The sequence below is a fragment of the Polistes dominula genome, unplaced genomic scaffold (assembly GCF_049000335.1).
Source record: "Polistes dominula isolate Pdom_NZ unplaced genomic scaffold, Pdom_raw_medaka contig_82, whole genome shotgun sequence".
Classification (NCBI taxonomy): Eukaryota; Metazoa; Arthropoda; class Insecta; order Hymenoptera; family Vespidae; genus Polistes; species Polistes dominula.
Genome location: NW_028301046.1, coordinates 3,245,674 through 3,267,738, shown reverse-complemented (window position 1 = coordinate 3,267,738; position 22,065 = coordinate 3,245,674). Strand labels below are relative to the sequence as shown.

At 26.2% G+C, this 22,065-nt stretch overlaps 1 protein-coding gene and 1 long non-coding RNA gene across 4 annotated transcripts in view; one reads left to right on the top strand and one right to left on the bottom strand.

The window, feature by feature from the left end:
• LOC107074606 (G protein-coupled receptor dmsr-1) overlaps positions 1-22,065 on the top strand; it is a 37,091-nt gene that overhangs the window by 7,857 nt on the left and 7,169 nt on the right. For 2 of the 3 annotated variants that reach the window (XM_015336177.2, XM_089175384.1), the window contains exon 1: positions 16,293-16,796. The exons of the other annotated variant lie outside the window; for it this stretch is intronic. The gene's annotated coding sequence lies outside the window, so the exon portion shown is untranslated. Of the gene's footprint in view, positions 1-16,292; positions 16,797-22,065 lie in introns of those variants that run through there. 3 annotated transcript variants of the gene reach the window in all.
• LOC107074704 (uncharacterized) lies at positions 92-945 on the bottom strand. The gene is made up of 2 exons (XR_001476923.2): positions 776-945; positions 92-340 (listed from the first exon to the last, which is right to left on the bottom strand). It is a non-coding gene; the product is annotated as an uncharacterized LOC107074704 (long non-coding RNA).

Below are 22,065 nucleotides of genomic sequence, written 5' to 3'. Positions count from 1 at the left end.
GATAATAATTGTTCGTTTTTCCTTTTCTTTTTTTTTTTGATCAATGTTGCGAGTTAATACAGCTGTTGAAAATGATTAAATCTATTTGACGTTATATTTTAAAATATTTATTTACATATAGAGAAGGACATTTTCGATGACAAACGACTAGGGCGTCGTTTGATCATCCTGATTATTGATATACATTGATAAGTATCGTCGTAAAAAAAGAGGCCTTCGAATCATTATGGACGCACCATAGCACATTTGCAAGCACCATCGACACAGTACTTGCCACCTTTTCCACCGGGAATATTTCCAACGTGTTTGCAAGCGGCTTTACACTCATCTTCCGTGCAGGCTGTAAAAGATTTCTATTTTAATTCTATTTAATGTCTCGTTAAAAAACACAAAGCGTATAAATTGACTTTATTTATTGTCAATAAACGTATATTTATTCTACGTATTAATTGGATTTACTTTAACAAGTATGACGACAACTATGAATTAATTGAATATTTATTGTTTAATCTCAAAGATTTGTCCTTTGTGTGTAATTTTTATTTTTTTTTTTTTTATCGTATTACAATAGATTACAACGAGAGAAAGATGATGAGAAATGCATGAGTTGAAAAGGTGTAATAGATTAAAAAAAAAAAAAAATCAATGCATCAGACGTGCAATTGATTATCGTAGAACAATAATATTTTTCTCTTCCGTACGTTTTTATTGTTCAGAACAAAAATGAGAAAAAAAAACAATGATAGAAGAATGATAAAGAATAATTAGTACTTACCCGCATTGGTGAAAGAAATGTAGGTCAAAATGACGAGGAATAAGTATATAAAGTGAAAGATCTTCATATCGATTTGATTAACTTGTTTTAACACTTATTAAAGTTGAAAATTCAAACACTAAATGATATTTCCAAGAGTCAATTCGCGATAGGATCTTCTTTAAGTTAACAGAGCTCGCTTTATATACCTCATTTCGATCATAGGTCAAAAAGGTGACATGATAACTGATATGGAATTTGCCACAAACATCAAATTAATCTCTATTTCTCTCATGAGACTCTCTATTTATTTATTCGATATTACATTAATGAATATTCTGAACATATGTTTATATTAATTGCGTTGGTACGAGTTTGTGTGTGCTCTTTATATTTTTTAAATTATCCAATTTTTAACAGATTTCCTCTCTCTCTCTTTTTCCCTTTCTTTTATTTTTATTTATTTTTATGAATATTTTTGTATTTCACGAAAAGTTTCACATTTGACACATGCAACTACGCAGATTCGATTGCAAATATAAAATAAAATTGGATGAAAATAAGAAAGAAACAGTTTTCCAATTTTATTTTGTTCTACACACATGACTGTGAATCATGGTACGTTGCGTATTGTTTCTTTATAATTTAATATTACTTTTTGTATTTATTTAATTATTGTTTTTTTTTTGTTTGCGATATGTGAGAGAGAGGAAAGTATACGTTTTTAAAAATTCAAATCGACCAAATATACAAACGAATGATTCGTTTTGCATTAATTGATTGTTATTAAAGTAGATAGAATCATCGATGAAGAGAATATCGTTTTAAGTTTTTCTCTCGTCAAATCTTTCTTTATCTTACATTAGTGGTTCGATAATTAAACGATCTGTTCAATGAAAAGGATAAGCACCTTTTCCTTCTATCTTTTAGAGAAAATTGAGAATACCGAGCACGTAGCTCATTTCTTCGACTCCCGTGTTTCTGCTAAATAAAAGTAAGCGATATTCACCTTTATAACTGTAACGTCTCGCTCGTATATTCTTCTTATTTTTTCTGCTTTTTTTTTTGTAATACGTAGCGATATTATTACATGGTTAAATTAAACAAAAGACAAAAAAATGTGTCTGTGTTTATTATTTTATTTATTGAAGTAAAAACTTCTATAGAATGGGTGTGATTTGAAAAAAATGAAACGCAGTGATGTAATGGGAAAACGAAATCGGGATGTACTGATGGAAAGACATGACCTTAATACTAAATAAGAAGAGAAAAAGAGACAAACATATAGAATTGAGCCTGCGAGAGAATGAGACAAATATAGCTATATAATTTTTCCTATTCTCGGACTCCTCTTTATGTTTTGCTTCGTACTTATCGCTCCAGGTTGTATATGTGTGTGTTTGTGTGCGATTGCATACATGATTTTTTATTTTTATTTCATAAAAAATACTAAATATTATTCTAAAAATATGTATAAGTTAATACCAATGTTAGAGTTCAATTTATATCATTATTTACAAAAGTATTTGATTTGCAAACATTTTTCAAAGTGTTTTACTATTTACTGTCTTTGTAATTATTATAAAAATTCGCGCCTGTATGAATGCAACCCTCCAGACTCACTTTGAAAATGTTGCTTGCGAGCGCCATCTATTGGGACGGAATTTTTTTTGCAGTCACAACTCTTTATACACGTATGTATGACGGATTGCCTTTTTTCGGGCAGAAAAAAATTCCGTCCCAATAGATGGCGGTCGCAAGCAACATTTTCAAAGTGTGTCTGGAGGGTTGCATACGAATAGGTGTTCATTTTTATAATTGAATTAATAATTAAATAAATAATAATAAATTAAAAGGACAAATAATATTATAATAATATTATATAATAAATTATATTCTGGAAACTTGTTTATTTGAAGGTTTTACTTCTAACTTGTGTGATATGCACACATGTTTTTTTATTGTTTTATTGTATATATATATATATATATATATATATATAATATAAAATAAAAATTATTTTAAATTAAAAAAAAATTAAATTATTAAATTAATAAAAATAAAAAATTATTACAAATAAAAACAATATAAATGATTATATTAAATCATAAAATACAAAGTTGACAATTAAGAACCCTGAAATATGGGATAAAGTTTAATATTAGTTGTAAGAGGAATGCTTTAAAATGTTCTATGACAACAATTTAAAAAGTTGAAATGTCCTTAACCTTGTCCTTACCTTGAAAATTATAAAACGTGCCTCTTTTTCTCTCTCTCAAGGGTTTTAACGGAAGTAAAAGTAGTGCTTTTATATTTCAATATGTCTTGATTGAAAAATAACAATCTTTTTGCGTCCTGCGTATCCATAAGAACGTCATTATGCTTGCAAAGAGTGAAACGAGGTGAGTTCGAAGTTCGAAGGAAAGTTTAAATCAAGGTGAAACTAAAAGCAATCCTTATATAGGTAAGATACATATAAATATTAAGATGTATGAACTCTAAAGAACATTGTACTTGTTAAACAAATTTGATTTCTTTTTAAATTTGTATAAATATTATTATTAATTCATTCAAGTATTTCATATATGATGAAAATAATGAAATTTTTATTCTATCACGTTTTAAATTTACCTTTTTTTTTTTTTTTTTTAATTCTATTATAAATATATTTTTAGATATTTATAATTTTTTTTTTTTTTTTAAGAAATTTTTAAATGTTTTATATATTATAATAATGTTTATCTATATATTATTTTAATTCCCAATAGAATATAAATAAATGATTAAATGTATAAATTATTTAATATATTAATATTTATATATTTATATATTAAAATTATATTTAAATTATTTTTTAATTTATTATATTACTTTATATAATAATATTATATTTTATTATATTATTTATTGTATTATATATTATATTATGTTTTATATTTATATTTTATATTTTATTATATTATTTATTTATATATAATATATTATAATTTATTATATTATTTTATATAATTTTTAAAAATTTTTTTTTTTGGTAAACTACGAGTTTTGTATAGTCGTCGTAAATGCTACGACTCTTCTTTTTTTTTTTCGAAACTGTGTTACCTATATCGATCGGGTATTATTCACATAAATTGACTTGGATAACGTTGATCTTAAGATGAAAGGAAGACTTAACGTGATAAAAAAAAAATCGAATCAGTAAGAGGTTTTTATATTTTTATGAAGTTATTCGCTAGTTATTAAAACAAGAGTATCGTTTTAATTCAAACCACTTTAGTTTTCCTATAAATATTCATAAATGCTTTTAAAATATTATTTGAAAAATATTTTCTTTAAATTAAAATCCCGAGATATCAAATTTTGATTTGTTCATTTTCTCTTGATTGTTCGTAAATATCAGAAATTATATGTATATATTATTTGTTTTTATTGTAGCTTATCTTGAAGAAGATATAATATTTTTTCGCATTTCTAGTTTTCTTTTCCTTTTAGTTAGATGGTGAGAAAAATATCAACGACGAAAATCCTATTACTCAACTGTTTTTTAATAAAGATTTTACTATGACGTAAGTTATCGATAAAATATCTCATTGTCAGACTTATATTTCTAACGCAATTTATTCTATTCTTTGTAAAATGACAATTTACGTTTTGATCGTTTTCACAATCAATATTTATTATATTAAAAGAAAAATAAAAGTCATAATCTATGCTATATATATATATATATTTATATTCGCAATGTTTTTATTTTAGAATAAATAACTTTAAACGATTGAAGTAATCGGAAACTTTGTTAGAAAATGTAAGTAAGTGTGTATACAGTTTGTGTATCGTAACACAACACACACATACACACAAACGAGTGGTTTATGTGTAAAACGTTGTGTGCAGAGTATAACGTTATCAAGTTAGAAATGTACATTTGAAAACACGAAAAGAGAAAGATAAAAAGAAAGATTCTCTTTTAAAGAACAAGTAGTTATATACATATATAATTTTAGATAAAATTTTATATAACCCACATATATGCGTTTGGTAAAAATTACCAGAGTGGTCTATCGACTCACATACGATTTTGTTAATATTAATGTAAAATAATGTGTAATATTTATATTACATTAATTTATTTTAATATTAATATATAAATATAATATAATAATATATAATATATATATATAATATTATACCGCCATCTGTTAGAATTTTATCGAACTAACAGAGATAATCATGACTCTTTGTTAATAAACAAATAATTCGCAATAAAATAATATTGCGATTATAAATTGAGAAATAAACTATCCTATCTTTCAAGTTGGATGAAACTGCACACAGTGTGAAAAATTTTATTAAAATTGGTTTAGTAGTTTAGGAGTCCATTACGGACAAACAACGTGACACGTAATTTATATATATATTAAGATATTAATATAGAATATAATAATATTAATTAATAATATTAACAATATTAATTATATTAATGATAATATTAATTAAATTATATTCAAAAAAAACTTTAATTATTAAATATAATTTATTATTAGAATCTGGTTAATAATAAATTATTTCTTTCTAACAAAACATTTTAGTTAAAAATATTCAGCACTGAAAGGGTTAATCATTTATTTCATAAAATATTTGACTAAAAGTAAAGATTTGATTGAAATTCTCAAGTTTTTTTTTTTTTCATTCGAAATAATATTATAAATTGATAATCATTATGATATATTAAAGGTTTCATTTATAAACATTATCACGTAGTAATTATATATCGTCGATGTTTCTGATAATCTCGTGACGATCGGTTGATGTTCTTCCGAGAATGTATACGCATGTGTTCACAAAGATTGATCGTCCTTTCTGATGAGAATCTCAAAAGGGGATAATAGAGATTCTGTACGATGCGTTCAAGGACAAATGTACGATCTGATCTGATATTTCGATCACGTTGATCAGTAATATAATATAATATCAAGAAATGGATGTTTTGTTAAAGATAGAAAAATCCAAAAATTATTATCTAATATTTAATTAAAACAATCATATTAACACTTTAATGGCCACTCACACAACATGTGCGTGATAGCCGAAACAACCATTCTTTATATATAATAATTATAATATTTATATCTAAAATTATATATAAAATTAAATTTGTTGTTAAATTGTTGCTTTTTGTTTTACGTTAATTTTTTGTCGTAAATGACAATAAAGTTTTTTTGTAAATTAATTTTTCAAATATATTACCACCGACCTCTGGCGAAGTTTGATTGCGTACACGTGCGGCCATATTAAAGTGTTAATATTTTAAATAAATTATAGATATTTTCATTAAACATTTTTGATAATAAAAACAACAAGAGAAATTCTTTGTTTGTTAAAGCAAAATGTATCTAATATCTAAGAGAATAGTAAGAAGAGTAAAGATTGTCTTACAGTTTGCAAACAGAACGTAACAAGAGAAGCTTCCTTGGAAACTAAGGATGATCTACAAAGTTAAAGTGTCTGATTAGTGATTGACTAATCCAAGTATAATATACAGAATGGATTAAAATTGATCTTAAACCATCTACAAAATTAATCACTTCATTTATAGACATTTAAGACGATTAATTACATTAATTAGTTTAATAACGAATTAATCTTGCAATTGAAATAAATTCGAGTTCATTTTACAATTATTTTTAGATATATAACACATGGGCTGAAAAGTCCCGGGCCTAACAAAGAAAACACAGTTTTTTTCGTTCAAAATTGGGTTTATTCATCAATATAATCTCCATCAAGAGCAACACAATCATCATAGTGCCACTCTAACATTTCAATACCACTTTTGTAGAACGATTTATATTTTGCCTTAAAATAGCCCTCAGTTTCAGCGATAACCTCTTCATCAGTGCTGAATTTTTTTCCAGCGAGCATTCTTTTGAGATCTTCAAATAGGAAAAAGTCACTGAGGGCCAGATTTGGAGAATACGATAGATGGGAAAGCAATTCGAAGCTCAATTCATACAACTTTGTCATCGTTTTTTTTGATCGATTGTGAGCAAGCGCGGCACCCACTTTGCACACAGCTTTCGCATGTCCAAGTATTCATGTATTATATGTCCTACAAGTTCCTTCGATATCTTTAGAGTCTCAGCTAACTCAATCAACTTTACTTTACGGGCATTCAAAATTATTTTGTGGACTTTCTTGATGTTTTCGTCGGTAATAGCCTCTTTCGGTCGTCCGCTGCGTGCATCATCTTCAACGCTCATTTCGCCTCGTTTAAACTTAGCAAACTACTTCTCAACGATTGATTTTCCTGGTGCAGAGTCCGAATAATATTTATCAAGCCAAGCCTTAGCTTCAACAGTATTTTTTTTCAATAAAAAGCAACGTTTTATTAATATCGGACAATCTTTTTTATGTATCTTTTTGAAAATAACAAAAGCTACTTCACTCAAAATGCTACATCTCACGAACCAACTACTCGACAGCTGGAAAATTTATACACATATCTTTTGAAGGTTAGTACTAACTGAAAATAAGGTGAATGCAATAAAACTAGCGCCATTTATGTGTGAGGCCCGGGACTTGTCATATCATATGTTAGTTATATAGATATATAATTAATTTAACGAATAATAATAGTTAGTAATATCTAGATTAATCTCGTGTATATTTTCTAGTATATCTTAGATAGTAGTTTGATTTTATTAAAATTACAATAAAAACTCGATGTTCTATCAGAAAAAGTCATAGAAACAATTTCTCGAATAAGAAAGAAAGAGAGAGAGAGAGAGAGAGAGAAAAAGGAATCTTTGTATCGTCAGACTTTGTAAAGAATACAAAAGATTTCGAGAAGAATCAGAAACTCTCTGTCGATTCTTTAAACTAACAAAAAGAATCTATTTTCTAGACGATGATAGGGATGAAAGATGGCGGTAAAAAGTGAGATATATTATTTCGAAAAAGAAAATACGCTTTGTCAACTATGGTATTAAGATTTAAACTTAACACCATTTTCTTCGTTCATTCATTCAAATGCTTTTAATTGGACAAACACGAATAATATCTTTCATTGATAATTGTTTTATGTTTTGTTTCTGATACTATGGTTTTATGACTCTAGTGTTTTCAACGATCAATTCATTTTGATTGTTTCGTGATTCCCACCCTCATAAATTAGGGTGGGAGTTTTGAATTGACAAGTAATTTTTTTTTGGGTTCCCCCTTACGATATTTAAATTCTTGACAATGATTTTGATCTTAACGATGAGATCGTAAATTTTGATATTTTTTTCCTCGTCCGATGATATCTTTCTTTCTCTCTCTTTCTCTTTCATTTACATGAAATTGACTTTGAACGATCGTCCAAGCAGAGAAGCACTTTAACATTTTCAAGTGCTATAACCCTTCCATTGAATGTTCCTTCAATCGATCGAACCCTTTAGATTGTGTTCGATATAATTTAATGTATCACCCATGTGAAATTACACTTGAGAGATGCACTAGCTTACACATATACATATATATATATATAGTAACAAAGAGAGAGAGAGAGAGAAAGAGGAAGTGTGTACACTGTCAAAATAATTAAACGGAAATTTCGTTTAGTTTGTATAATTAAATATGTAAACTCGCTAGCCTAACGTTGATCATCAACGTTCTATTACATTTTCAAATATTCATTCTAAGATAAATCATAGTTTCTTCCTAAATTTGTCTTACTTATATTTCGAAACTTTAATTTTTTTTCTATTACGTACACAAATTTTGATATCAAAATTGATTAGTGGCTTAAATTAAGTATTATATTAAATTTAATTTAATATAATTTAACGATACTAATGGATTATATTAAATAAATTTAAGTTAATGGAGTTTAGTATAATAATTAATTATAATTAATTATATTAATAATATTTAATAATAAATTGACAGAAATATTATATGTAATTAATAATAATAATGGATTATATATATATAAAAAAATAATATTTAAATATAAATTACGTGTCACGTTGTTTGTCCGCAATGGACTCTTAAACTACTGAACCAATTTTAATAAAATTTTACACATTGTGGGCAGTTTCATCCAACTTGAAAGATAGGATAGTTTATATTTCAATTTATAATCGCAATATTATTTTATTGCGAATTATTTGTTTATTAACAAAGAGTCAGGATTATCTCTGTTAGTTCGATAAGATTCTAACAGATGGCGGTATAAGGTAATTCGTTGACTCAAAGACGTGTGGATCGGACTGATTGTGAGCCACATATATATATAGGGTTAATATAAAATAAGATATATATTAGAGTAATATGAATGATCAACTCTTATAATTAATGCAACGAGATATAATAATTAAAGAGAATTCCTTTTGTTTTGTTTCTCTTATCGATATTCGTCGTCTGTTGATATAAAAGAAAAAGAAAAATATTCAATAAATATATACGTATGTATATCTTCATTCACTCGAGAAAAAAAATAACACAAAATAACAAAGTAAAATAATAAAAATAGTCAAAGCAAAACGTTTGATTACGTAATTCTCGTAAAAGAAACGAAGAAATGGTGTTTTATAAATCTTAAATAAAAGTCACTCTGTGTCAGTTTACCATTTAACCTTCGACATCATGAAATCAGAGTTATCATGAAATAAGAAGTCTTTTTTTGATATTTACTTTCTTGCATCTCACGTAAAATCAATGGCAAATTGGTATTTGAAGAAAATACAATGGATAAAATAAACCCTTACGAGACGATAATGATTTAATCGAATGGCCGTAATAAATCAAGGAATTTCATTAAAGGGTAAGGGACCGTTCGAAAATCAAATTTTCTAACTAAATAAGTAAATACCTAACTCCAGGACGTATACAAATTTCAGCTTTACGATTAGCTTGACTTTAATGAATGTGACTTTTAAATAAAATATTTTCTTACGATCCAAATGACAAAATTCATTTGATGAAATTCTTTTAATCGATAATCAAACTTTTAAATAAGTAAAGTAAAGTAAATATTTTAATTTATTTAAGATAATTGTGCATACCCATATAACATAAAAACTTTTCTAAAACATTTCTTAAAAGTTTTAAACCTTTCAAAAAGGTTTCTAAAAAATCTATCTACAAGGTGAAAATGTCTGCGTTCGGAGACTTGCAAAAGATTACTCTATCAGTAAAATATTTTCGTAAAATCTTTTATAAATTTTTTTCGAAATATTTTAGAATGATGCCTGCAAGGTTTCTGAAAGATTTTTCGGAAATATTTTACGAAACTTTCGCTGAATGATTTCAAAACCTTTCGTGTTATGTGGGTAAGTATGAATTTAAAGTGGAAGATTTATCTAAGAATTTTCCTCTTTCTCTCTTTCTCCCTCTCATTGATTAAATGTTTACCAAAATGATTCTCAATTTAAAAGTAAAAAAAGAAACGGAAATTTGTCGCATTATCAAAATGGAAGAAATTAAGTTGATCGTATAAATAAAAAAAAAATAAAAAAATAAAAAAATTAGAAAATGTCTCTTTTTCCTCTCACTTTTTTTCTCTCTCTTTCTCTCTCTCCCTTTCTTTTCTTCCTTCTCTTTTTGGATTCGTCGCACTCCTTAATTACTTCGTCTTTGCGAATGATATTAAAGGCTTTGCTGGCTTCTTTGCTAAAAAAAAAAAAAAAATGAAATAAAATAAAGTAAAATTTTAAACCAATGTGAGTACGTTTCTAACAAAGAAACTAATTTAAATATTAAAAAATCTAATCTTTAACGAAATAGTTAATATACTTTTTGCAAATGTTATTTTCAGCTTAACTGGAAGATCTTTTTCTTGTTTATTTTTAGTTTTTTTTTTTAAACGTAAAATAATTTTATAATAATATAAATCATATTTTTTAAAGATTTAGGTAATACATGTCTATTTGGAAAAATCGATGGATTGTGACTAGACCCTCTGTCAAACGGATAACAAGCTCGGTGATTTATGTACATACATACATATATATATATATATACATATAGTACCTAAGGGTTCGAGAATATATCGTTGTTTTATCAAAATTAAGATTTATACCAGCTTATACGGTTCTAATGTAAGATAAATAAACTTAAATTTACTCTTTTTTTATACAAGACAATTTATTACACTGATTATAAGAATATAATTCAATGATTTTATGTTAGAACATATGCGACATCAATAATTCATTGAAATATCAATTTAAAAACTGTGGTTTATAAAAAAATAAGCCACATCAGTTCCTTCAAATAATTTTCTTTTGTATACATTCATTTCTGTGGAAAAAAAAATGTCATTATATATCATTTAAATTTTTATCAAATGAAATATCCAATATCAGATTATTGCATCAACCCACATAATTACTTAATGTCGTATTTTTATTTCTTTTTTTTTTTAAATAATAAAAATAATATTGATTTTCTTTTTTTAGTACCTACGCGCGTATAAAATAGTATTAATTAAAATATAAATATCTAGATTTTATGGTTAAGGTAAATTGAAATAAATATTAAAGTTAACTCGATACTTCAATTTGCATTTGCTTTTATGTTTGTCTTTGCGAAATAAAAAAAAGATATCAATTATCTACATTAATACGAACAAAAATTTATAGTAACTAACTGCACATTATGATAACATTATTCAATTAAAAAAAAATATAAAAAAGATATTTAAAAAAAAAATGATAAGTAAATATAGAATGTAATATAATACAATCGCGAAAAAAAAGATTGCTCCATTATTTGTGATAAAAAGTCAATTTTTTTTTATTATTATTATTATTATACGAATAATCTTAATTTAATCGAATTGAATTTTTAAACAAAACACTTTCTACTTATTCCATTAGTAATTTCTAATTAAGCGTAATGTTTACTCCTTTCCGTGGTATCTCTTCTTGGTGTTTACTAAGAAAGTACAAACAAACTGTATGAAAATGATTGATCGATTTTAAATTCACCGACACGAACTAAAGTCAAATTTTAAGAAAATTATTTTTCAATAGAATCATTTAATCATTTTTATTTTTCATCTAATTGATATTAATTATAGTATATATAACATTGTCTTATATTAAAATTGAAATTTGTTGAATAATATGTTATATATGCATTTATTTACATCATCATTTGTTCTAATATTTGAAGTAAAAACTTTTTAGAATGGGTGTGATCTGAAAAAATGAAACACGGCGATGTAGTGGGAGAAAGAAACGGCCTTAATACTACGTAAGAAGAGAAAAAGAGACAAACATATCATTATTTATAAATCATCATTATTTATAAAAATATTTGATTTGCAAACATTTTTTAAAGTGTTTTATTATTTACTTTCTTTGTAATTATTATAAAAAAATGCGCGCCTGTATGAATGCAACCCTCCAGACACACTTTGAAAATGTTGCTTGCGAGCGCCATCTATCGGGCCGGAATTTTTTTCTGCCTGAAAAATAGACAACCCGTCATACATACGTGTATAAATAGTTTTGACTGCAAAAAAAATTCCGGCCCAGTAGATGGAGCTCGCAAGCAACATTTTCAAAGTGTGTCAGGAGGGTTGCATACGAACAGGCGCTCATTTTTATAATTAAATTACTAATTAAATAAATAATTATAAATTAAAAGTACAAATAATATTATAATAATATTATATAATAAATTATCCTCAAAACTTGTTTATTTGAAGGTTTCACTTCTAACTCATGTGTGATAAGCACACAAGTTTTTTTTTTCAATGAAATATATTTAGATTTTAATATATGAAAAATAGAAATATTATACATTATGCACATTCGTATATTAAATACAATATTTTTCTTTAAACGAAATATAATGCATTCTTTTTTTTTATGTTTCAATATTCATAAACAGCAATTACTTTGTTGAAAAATAAAACGTGTATTTAAGTGAGTAATTTTTCGTTACGATAAACGAACTTGCAAATATACTCCTTTCTATACGTGTAATTAAATTCGATTGTTTTCGAACAGGCCGCTATCGTTTTGTTTGATCAAATGAAATGACGCATAGTTGATCGTTTTACTTGCTTTATGTTTACTATATTAATTATTGATTTTGTTTTGTAGCAAGCTAAAAAGAAAATAAATCAAAATATAATACGAATAATAAATGAATATAAAAATAAGATCATTTTTCAATAACAAAAATAAAAAAGTAAAACAAAAAATATTTTTGTAACAACATAACGATAATTAATCCAAGTAAAATCAATAATAAAAGTTATTTCATTTATTAACTCATTCAATAACATTTTCATCTACGTTTTATTACAAATGCAATAAATTTTTGTTAAAGGATTGGTCATTGTGACTAAAACACGATAATAATCGGTATACGAGAAATATCGAGATAGGTTTATGATGTTAATAATAATCGTTGTTAAATAAATAAGACTATTAAATTTTATTTCAAATTTGATCATATCTCAATTATAATATAAGCTAATTTGTGATGAAAATGAGGAATATTTATGAACGATATTTTCCATGAATTCAGATAATCATTGAAAATTTTAACGATATAATTAAAATATCAATTAATTAAACTTACATATATATATAACATACGAACACATTTTATGTAATAATTTACAAAAAACAATATCGTAAAACAAAACAAAAAATCATGTGTGCAGATCACATGTGTTAAAAGTGTGACCTTCAAAAAACTAATGTTCGATAGAATAAGACGAATGCAGAATATCAGGTATAAGATAATTGTAGGATTTATTTGTAATAATATTATTTTTATAATATTGTTACTGTCTTCATCAGTGCTGGTGTCCTCAGGATCGATTTGATTTTCAATTTCGGATATCATTTCCATCAAATCTGCTTCGTCAACTTCTTCTGCCACTAATAAACCTTGAACGTCCTCAATAGCCATATCCACAAAACCTTCGCCTCCGATTGATTTAGCAAGTTCTAATATGTCACCAATTTCATTTTGTGACGATTCACGCATGTTTTCTATTTCAACTGAAGAGGTCCATATCTTCTTCCAACACGCATTTAACGTTGATATTTTCAGTTCACAACAGCGTGAGACACTTTTGTTTTCAGGCCTTGAAGATGAAAAGAAATACTTTCAGCAACACTGTATCTTTAAGATGCAAGCCTCGCCGCGGCTGTAGAAGTACAGTGTTGTACAAAGGTTTATTGAAAGAGAGAGAAAACAGTTTTATAGAATGCCATGTTATAGGAGGATTCCCGCAAATTGTAAATCGTGTAATTGCGAAATCGTGTTAGGAGAAACCATGTTGTTGGAGAGATTGCCACAAAATGTAAATCGTGTAAATGCGAAACCGTGTAAGAAGAAACCGTGTTGTTCAAACACGGTTTATACTACAAACAGGTATAGTATCGAAATTATTGTATATGTGTCTATGCTTCGTAGTATGCAGCCGCACACAAACACACACATATACAACCAGGAGCGATGACTACAAAACAGAGCATAAAGAGGAGACCGAGAATAGGAAAAACTATATAGCTATATTCTGTCTCATTCTCTCGCAGGCTCAATCCTATATGTTTGTCTCTTTTTCTTTTCTTACTAAATATCGTGGCCGTTACATCGCCGCGTTTCACTTTTTTCAAATCACTCCCTATTCTAAAGAAGTTTTCACTTCTAATAGAAATAATATTTCAAATTTCTATGAAAAATCTGAGAAATATAAGTAACGTAATAAAATATGATTTTAGGATGTATCAAGGTATACACCAGTGGCACGTGCTATTATAAAGAAAGAAAAAAAAGAAAAAGCAAACAGAAAATTTGATTTAACCGGTAAACCTTCCCCTATCCCTTTCCTCTCCTTAGTTTTCTATTCTTGTTCCTATGCGATGTTTATTACGGTATACAACGTGTTGCTATTATCGGTTATACCTAAGGGTCTCCTCAAATTACGTTTCCTAGCGACGTGATAAAGATTCTACTCGCCATCTGTAAGTTTACGTGAAGCCAAGTCACCCCTTTTGTGGCTCTGAATGCGAAGGGTAGTTTATACATCCCTACCCTTTTCACCTTTTTTCACTCCTTCACTTTCAACCACGTTCCACTATTTTATTCTACTTTTCTCTCTCTCTCTCTCTCTCTCTCTCTCTCTCTCTCTCTCACTCTCTTTTTATTCTCTTCTTTTCTTTTCTTTTTTTAGTTGCACACATACATCCTCGTACGATTTTACGATATATCGTTGCACTAGTTTCTACAATACGATTTACAAATGCAATCTGTAACCATTTAATTTGGTTAAAATATTCTCCTAGATAGAAAAAAAAAATAAAAAGAATTTGTCATAAAGAAAGAAAGAGAGAGTGAGAGAGTGAGAGAGATAATGTGTAGAAAAAAAGGAAAACAATTTTCTGGTTTATCCATCAGTGACAAGGAAAAGCAAAGAAACATGGTGACAGAAAGAAAAATGAATTTAATGGGTTTGAAAATGAATATAAATGATTTTATTTAGTCGTTTTCACGCTAAATGTCAGGTAATATCATACATCATGGAAAAATGTGTTCACAAAAGAGCACTCAACGATATCTATCTATTCGGATTTTGTAAATTTGTGTGAAAATGGGGTGGGGGTTCTCAAGGAAAAAAGGAAAATAATGTAAACCTGCACAAAGATGTTATATGCACGTATATATATATATATATATATATATATAATAAGTATACTATATGTACATGAATATGTCAAATTGTTATAGAAAGAGATGAAAGCATGAAGGAAATAGCATCTCTGTGGAATAAAGGTTCATCTCTCCTTTGACTACCTATGGGAAGAGGGGGATCATTGCATAATTTTCAACGTGTTTCATTTATAACCCTGAGAAAAAAAGGAAACGTAGAAGAAGATTAACAAAAAAGAAAAAAAAAATAAGAAAAAATTCATTGGACACGATTCTATCGTAGATTTATTAACCCTTTGAGTGTTGAATACTTTTACCTAAAATATTTTGTAGCAACAGAATAATTTATTATTAACCGAATTGTAATAATAAATTATATTTAATAATTAAATTTTTTGTTTTTGAATATAATTTAATTAATTAATATAAATATTACATTACTTTATACATAAATATTAACAAACACATATTATGCTTGTAACGATAAGATTAGTAATTTTTACTAAACACATATATGCGTCCATAGCATTTAAAGGATTAATAAGAACAAATCGTATTTGAAATATAAAAAAAAAAGGTTGAACGAATCAGATGTGTGTGAATCGAAATATAAAAAGATAAAGGTAAAAATCTTGTTCTGTGTTCATAGGGAGTATGAAATTCTTGTTTTATTTTAGAAAAGATCAGAAGAAACAACTTGGAGAAAGAGAGAGAGAGGGGAACAGAGAGGGAGAGAGATTTTTGTTCCTTTTTTTATCGTGGATCTTCCTTCAATGTCGCGCAGACTCCTTGGTAGCAAGAGAAGAGAGGAAAACTAGGAAAAGAGGGAGTGAGGTGGAGATCCTCGTGAATTTTCAACAGTAGTAGCGTCGCGACTACCCGCAACTAAAGTTCATCATACGGTGATCAGTGTCTCTCATTATTGATGATGACGATGATGTTGATTACAACGATGATAATCATCTTATCGAATTATAAAATATAACATGGTTGCTCTGATAACTAATATACTCCATGTATTAGGAAAATTGATATTTCAACTAAAATTTAACCACCCTGCCCACCCCATTAACGTGTCGCGTATATTATAATCATTTTTATCGTAACCCCTAAACAATAACGAAAACAAAAAAGGACTACTTACTTTTCGTTATTTTTATTTAATTAATCGTTGTATCGATCGAATTTATATGTTAATTTTATTTTTCTAAAAATTATAAATAAAAAAAATAAAGAAACAAACGTAAAACCAATTGATCGACATTGAATTGGTCAATGATCAACAACTCATCAACGTATTTTATTTTTAATTAACGTCGTACGTTATTTGTTTCTTAAAAAAGGGGATAATCTACGTTACTTGTTGTTATGCATTTGGGTACGTTACATTTACAATTTTAATTATATTTATATTATATTTTATGTAATATAGAATAATATTCTTTATATAATAAGATATTCTCTTATTCGTATTACGTTAGAAATATGTTTTTCTTTTGAAAGGAAATTTAATTACTCACATAATTCTTATTCACAATTCTTTCAAGCTTAGATTTTTATTATTTTTCTATATTTTTATTTTGTTAATTTATAATACGCGAATTTGTGAAAATAATAAAATATGTCGCGTTATGTTCGTCCGTGATTAATTTCTAATTATAAATAAAATAAAAATATTTTCTTTTTTAACGTCACAATTTTCGCAAAGGACAAATACACAAAAGAAAAATAATTATACGCGAATTTTCTCATATATTTATTATACTCATTTTTATCTCGAAAAAAAATTCTAAAGTAATATTTCCAAGATGGTAGTCTTTTTATCGAAGATAGTAAACACGTAGTAGTGATAGTGAAGTTTATAGTTAGTTGTAGCAGTAGGTTGGTGGTGTTATTCGAATATTATCGGTAATAAAAATCTTTCAAAGGAAGAAGCAAGAATTAATGAACTATATAGTAAACATAGAGTTTAAATAGACGTTCAATCTTGATGCTGGAAGAAAAGATATTTTTTTACGGTTAATGTTCATTTTCACGAAAGACCTTAGAGCTCAATTATCCGGATAATATGTTTGCTTTGGTAATAAAAAGGTCTTAGAAATATTAGTCATTTTAATGTTTTAACGATGAAACGTAATTTCTTTATAAAAAAAAAAAAAAAAAAAAAAAAAACTGAAAGATTAAGATTAGAAAAGGTTTTCTTTTGCTTGTGTTTACATGAGATGTGTATAAAATAAAAATACATACACTTTTACGTAAAAGATGAAGTTTACTGATTATAGTTATAATTATTCTAAATGTGTTATGATCATAATTTGGAAATTGACGAGAGATTTGAGTGGCACTTATAATAATTCATTATATGTAACAATAGTGAACAATCATTTACTTGTATTTAATTTATAATAGTTAACACTGCCATCCAACGGATTGTTTGTTAGTATTAGGAAAATGTGATCGATACTGAACATAGGATATCGAGTTACCAACATACGTCATGTTAATTTTGTTCTTTTTCTACTTTTCTCTTATTTCATTTTATTAGATTTTAACATTACACTTTTAACCAAATAACATTTGCAATTGTACGTGTTCCATTCTCAACTGAAAAGAAGAAAACTAAAAATACTTTAGTAATATATTTGGATTTCTCGATCTTTTATAAAATTCTAAAACTCGATGTGAAATCATTTTGAAAAAGGTAATAACCATTAAAAAAGTTCTTTTCAAAGTTAACAATAACATTGAGTTACACGTACGTGTATACGGAAATGCACAAGTTTTCCTTTTAATATATTATAGTTGCAATGAAATGAAGAGGTCAAAGAAATCATTTCTATCGAATACGAGAAGTAAAGGGTTTGATTATATTCAATTCACAATTGTTTGTTTATAGTTGCGTAAATTATAATCGATGTAATGCAGAACCATTTACGTTCATGTCTACGTTTGTGATTTAACGTGAAAACGATACGTGCTATAAATAATATGATTGATTAACTCAAATCAAAATCATATCACATTTATTATCAAATAATTATTTTTCTTCGGGATTCTATATTGTGTAATTGTTATATATTAAAACACGTGTAACATTATTTCAATAATTAAATATACGTAAATTATAAAATATTATGATAATCATATATTATTATGTTCATGTTATTTTTCATTGAGAATTTACAGAAGATTTTACTGAGGTATTTAAGTATTATTTACACTTTTTTTTTTTTTACTTGAGTAAATTAATTTACAATCTCATGATTTGATTTATGAAAATGTTTTAGTATCCGAGAATTTTGTTCCTATTTTTTTTAACGAGTTCTATGAAATGATTATAACGATTATAAACAAATCGCAACATAAATGTTTATTGATTTTTTCTTTGAAAAGATCTTTAAGATCATAACATTGCGATAATATATTTTTGTCATTCGTGCAGTTAACTTTAACATTTATTCAGTTTTCTATTGACCGGTGACACTTCTCTCATGTCGAGTTTAACGATACGAGCGTTCCATCAAGTTTATTAAGATACTAAATCGAACATATGACTCTGACACATCTAATTTTAAATTTTATGGGTGTAAATGCAAATAGTATATCTCGTGAATGTCGTAAATGTTCTTCGAAATACGAAGAAAATATTCTTTTATCTATAAAAACGTCCAATAGAAAAATATTATATTTTTCTTGTTCACCTATCGAAAGAAAAATAAAAGGGCCAACTATAAGAGATAGAAAAAAGGTAGAAAAAAGTTAGAGAAAAAGGATTCTTCAAAAATCTTCAATCTTTGAGAAAAACCCCGTTTGGAAAATAGATCAAAAGTTATTGAGTACAAAAGAGGAATCGTTTCTTTTCAATCCACTATCATATATCCAATAATGCTTTATGCATTACGTTTATCAGCAAAAATGCAATACATTTTTATTGTATATATATATATATATATACCTAGTTGATCCTTTGAAGCAAGCTGTCGAATTTCATATTGTTCAAATTCTGGATAAAACAGTGTGTCGAAGTTTTTTATTTTTTAAAAAGTAAAAAATCGACAGTTTCATTTCACGTCAAATTATCCAGGTAGTAAACCAATTTTAAGAGTGAAAGTGGGTTAACGTCAGTTTTACGAGTTTCCCTTCAATCTTCTTGATATATTTTCGAACGAGAAATACAATATGAGTATTCTTTATATGCACTTATTACTTATTTTGTAAGTACATTCGTTTTAACATTTTTGAAAACTCCATTTCAATATTTCAATGTACTTAATCACGTATTTTCATGAATATTATTAAATCACCGTGAGATACAATACATTTCATGATACTTCTGTATATATTTTATCTTTACTTTAACAGACTGAAAATTTCTATCTTGTTGAATAAAAACTTTATTTAATAATATATTTATCTACACGCGTAAAAAGTATTATTATAATTTTACAATAATAAATGTAAATCATTTTAGTTAACAGTGAAATGAATTCTTTGAAAACGATACGATATATTTTATAAATTATACGTGACAAAGCTTTTTACGAATATTGATATTTATTAAAACATAACAAACTTTCGTTATTTAAATCTCAATGCTTACATTTTCACAATGACGTAAAAGTGTCGATTGAAAACTCGTAGAACGTATATGAACAATGGTAGATTGACGTATGTCAACAACAACAAAAAAGAAAAACAAGAAAGAAAAATAAATTTTTGTAAAATTTCTAACACAAATTAAAAAAAAAAACGAACGAGTAAAATGATTCGAATTTCTATTCGATATGAATCATATGTTTCAAACTATTATGCATGTAATCTGTAATTTATGCATACACTCATTGAATTTTAATGATCACCGTTTAATTATATTTATTAATATAATACTATAATAATGATATTTGTGTGTGTATGTGTTTGCATGATCAATAAAGAGTTATTAAAAAGCAGCAATTATAAGTAAGAAACATGCATGTATTACTCGGTTATCAATAAATTAACTCTTGAGCTTTTCATTTTTATTAGAATGCATATATATTTGTTCTTTGTTATATTATATTTTTTTCTCTCTCATTTTTTGAAAATAACTTCCGTAGTTATGAATTTTTTGTAAATCGAAAAATCGCGCGCGCGCGTGAGAATTCTTATAAATTAAAATATAAATTTATAATATAATAATATAAATATTATAATATAATATATATAATATATATATATTATATTAGTATAATATAATATTTAATTAATATAATATAATATTGAATTATATTATATATATATATATATATAAATTTCTTATATAAATTAAAATATATATTGATAAGATATTACAAAAATGAGATGACATCATTGTTCGACTAATTTTTATTTTTTACTACTTGCAAAAAAAAGAAAAAACTATTTCAAATAATACAAATGAAATTTGCAATAAAACTGCAAGAAAAAAATATCTCACTTTGTAAATCTTGGAATAAATTATTCATGTAAAAGCTTGTCTTTTTTTCTCACTCTCTTTCTCTGTTATTTTTTATCAGGTAGGGGTATTGCAATCTATTCAAATTTCAAATATAGTCATGTTAAATCGTCCGCGACACATAACGTCCAGTTTTATAATTCTTCTAACACATTTGACGAGTTCCACGTATTATGCGTTTCCAAGTCAAAAAATCTGCAATGTGTAAATAACGTGCTTATATTTGACGACAACAATTTTTCAGAATTTCTTTCTCTCTTTGACTCTATTGACTCTATTTGCTCTCTCTCTTTTTTTTTATTTTATTTTTTGCATTTTTTTTTTTTTATTATGTGTTATTAACGTTTTATTATGCGTTAATATCTCATTAAGAAAATAATTGTGATTTAATAAGAAGAGAAAAAATTTCATAAAATGAATTCACAATGAAACCAGTTTATTTCGAATAATATAAAATAAAAATCAAGAAATGTGCATTCTAGGAAACTGCAATAAGAAGAATTTTCTAAATTACAATAGTGGACGTAATAAATTCTTCATTTTCTTTTTCTTTTGAAAATAAATTAGTTTCTCTCGTACTTATGGAAAATAATTTTATTGCAAGAACGTTGAGATAATAGATTAAACGTAAATATTAATAATTCCAACGAAGATACACTTCACATTTATTTTCAGAATGAATATATGAAGTGTTTTTTGATAAATATCTATAAAATATAATTTAAATCAAATATAATATCTTAATATATATAAATTACGTGTCACGTTGTTTGTCCGTAATGGATTCCTAAACTACTGAACCGATTTTAATAAAATTTTACACACTGTGTGCAGTTTCATCCAACTTAAAAGATAGGATAGTTTATATCTCAATTTATAATCGCAATATTATTTTATTGCGAATTATTTGTTTATTAACAAAGGGTCAGGATTATCTCTGTTAGTTCGATAAGGTTTTAACAGATGGCGGTATAAGGTAATTCGTTGACTTAAAGACGTGTGAATCGGACTGATTGTAAGCCACAGCAACGCGTGGCGGGGCATCCCTAATACATATATAAATATAAAATAAATATTATATTTATAAAATATAAATATAATTATAAATATAAATATATAATTAATAATATATATATTTAAATATCTATAATAGGCTTAGTTGTAATCTACTAAT